Source organism: Bombus huntii, unplaced genomic scaffold (genome assembly GCF_024542735.1).
Source record: "Bombus huntii isolate Logan2020A unplaced genomic scaffold, iyBomHunt1.1 ctg00000159.1, whole genome shotgun sequence".
Classification (NCBI taxonomy): domain Eukaryota; kingdom Metazoa; phylum Arthropoda; class Insecta; order Hymenoptera; family Apidae; genus Bombus; species Bombus huntii.
In genome coordinates this window covers 65,001-67,711 of record NW_026099400.1, presented here as the reverse complement: position 1 = coordinate 67,711, position 2,711 = coordinate 65,001, and the positions used below count along the sequence as shown (strand labels likewise).

Genomic DNA, 2,711 nt, shown 5'->3' with positions numbered 1-2,711 from the left:
CATCTTCGAAGGTTCTCTTCGAAGATCCATGGATACCTTCTGCGTCGACTTCTCTCGTCTCTTTCATCGAAACTCTCGTCGTTCTCGAAACGTGCTTCCTACCCAAAGGGCGTGTGCTCTTCGTATGTCGTTTCGTTCGAAATAACGAAACCACGTGTAACATACTCGTGGATCGGGTAACCTAGAACGAAGACGCATCGCGTGGATGTTGGCCCGCTATGCGACGATGACCGATGATGATGATGATGATGATGATGATGATATGATGATGATGTCGATGTCGACGACGACGACGATGAAGACGATGTGTAGCAACGATTCGTAACTAGTCTAGCCGAAGTTCGTTCAGAGGGGAACGCCGCCGGCTTCGAAGCCTCGATGTCGTGAGTCGGACACCCGTGCCGTCGCTAGAGTTTTTCAAACTCTGCTTCTGGATATTGGGACGAAAGACCGCTCGAGGACGACGACAGCCGTGCGTGCGTATCCCATCGAATTTTTTTTACACCACCTGAACGAGACTAAAGTTTCGTCTAGTTGATCGTCTACCGTCGCATAATGTATATTATATACCGTTCAGAGGGGACCGGCTGTCTATCCTCGTTGTCGTGAGTCGGACACCCGTGCCGTCGCTAGAGTTTTTCAAACTCTGCTTCTGGATATCGGGACGAAAGACCGCGCGAGGACGACGGATGCGAGTCCCATCGAATTTTTGACTTACACACTACCTGAACGAGACTTAAAGTTTCATATTATATACCGTTCAGAGGGGACCGGCTGTCTATCCTCGTTGTCGTGAGTCGGACACCCGTGCCGTCGCTAGAGTTTTTCAAACTCTGCTTCTGGATATCGGGACGAAAGACCGCGCGAGGACGACGGATGCGAGTCCCATCGAATTTTTGACTTACACACTACCTGAACGAGACTTAAAGTTTCATATAATATACCGTTCAGAGGGGACCGGCTGTCTTTCCTCGTTGTCGTGAGTCGGACACCCGTGCCGTCGCTAGAGTTTTTCAAACTCTGCTTCTGGATATCGGGACGAAAGACCGCGCGAGGACGACGGATGCGAGTCCCATCGAATTTTTTATTTACACACTACCTGAACGAGACTTAAAGTTTCATCCAGTTTGTCGTCTATCATCGCATATATAATATACCGTTCAGAGGGGACCGGCTGTCTATCCTCGTTGTCGTGAGTCGGACACCCGTGCCGTCGCTAGAGTTTTTCAAACTCTGCTTCTGGATATCGGGACGAAAGACCGCGCGAGGACGACGGATGCGAGTCCCATCGAATTTTTGACTTACACACTACCTGAACGAGACTTAAAGTTTCATATAATATACCGTTCAGAGGGGACCGGCTGTCTTTCCTCGTTGTCGTGAGTCGGACACCCGTGCCGTCGCTAGAGTTTTTCAAACTCTGCTTCTGGATATCGGGACGAAAGACCGCGCGAGGACGACGGATGCGAGTCCCATCGAATTTTTGATTTACACACTACCTGAACGAGACTTAAAGTTTCATCCAGTTTGTCGTCTATCATCTCATATATAATATACCGTTCAGAGGGGACCGGCTGTCTATCCTCGTTGTCGTGAGTCGGACACCCGTGCCGTCGCTAGAGTTTTTCAAACTCTGCTTCTGGATGTTGGGACGAAAGACCGCGCGAGGACGATGGATGCGTGTCCCATCGAATTTTTGATTTACAAGACACACACTACCTGAACGAGACTAAAGTTTCATCGAGTTTATCATCGCATAACCCGTTCGGAGGGGACCGGCTGTCTATCCTCGTTGTCGTGAGTCGGACACCCGTGCCGTCGCTAGAGTTTTTCAAACTCTGCTTCTGGATATCGGGACGAAAGACCGCGCGAGGACGATGGCTGCGAGTCCCATCGAATTTTTGTTTTTTTTTTTTTTTTTAAAGAAAAAACACCACCCGAACGGAGATGTGTTCTATCTTTCGTCGATTTTTCATGCTTTCAGTCGGTCGCGTGGTCGCCATCCGTTCGGAGGGGATCGCCGGCTTCGAAACCTCGATGTCGTGAGTCGGACACCCGTGCCGTCGCTAGAGTTTTTCAAACTCTGCTTCTGGATATTGGGACGAAAGACCGCTCGAGGCGGACGGCCGCGCGAATCCCATCGAATCTTTACTATCACCCGAACGATGGAGAGATGCACGCGCGCTGTTTCTTGAATAATTGGACGAGAGAGTAGAATCAAACACATATATAACATGGGCTAGCCACCGTGCTTACTCGTTCGCGAGATCGTGTGCTGTACAGAGGATTCAGAATCGGGTGTATATATCCCCGTCGTTTCCTGACGAACGGAGCTTCGATCTCGATGGTTGTTATATATCATAATGTACTTTACGCCCGGCCGGCGAACGCGCGTATCTTCGCGCGTTCGTCGTTTTCTTTTTTTTTCGAACGTTTTTGTGTCGTCAATCCTATGGCGACTTCTGCGCGTTCGATTCCCGTTGGTCGAACGTGACGGAACTCGGCTTCGCTAGAACCGAGAAGAGTACATTTGAGTATTGAACTGTTGTAAATTTATAAAAGATTACCCTGAACGGTGGATCACTTGGCTCGTGGGTCGATGAAGAACGCAGCTAATTGCGCGTCAACGTGTGAACTGCAGGACACATGAACATCGACATTTCGAACGCACATTGCGGTCCACGGATACAATTCCTGGACCACGCCTGGCT

General features: G+C 49.7%; 1 non-coding gene across 1 annotated transcript in view; it reads left to right on the top strand.

Annotated features, from left to right (window-relative positions):
- The first annotated feature begins 2,564 nt into the window (after window positions 1-2,564).
- LOC126877407 (5.8S ribosomal RNA) overlaps window positions 2,565-2,711 on the top strand; it is a 155-nt gene continuing 8 nt past the window's right edge. Inside the window, exon 1 of the ribosomal RNA XR_007694991.1 lies at window positions 2,565-2,711. This exon is cut by the window's right edge and continues 8 nt beyond it. This is a non-coding gene — a ribosomal RNA (5.8S ribosomal RNA).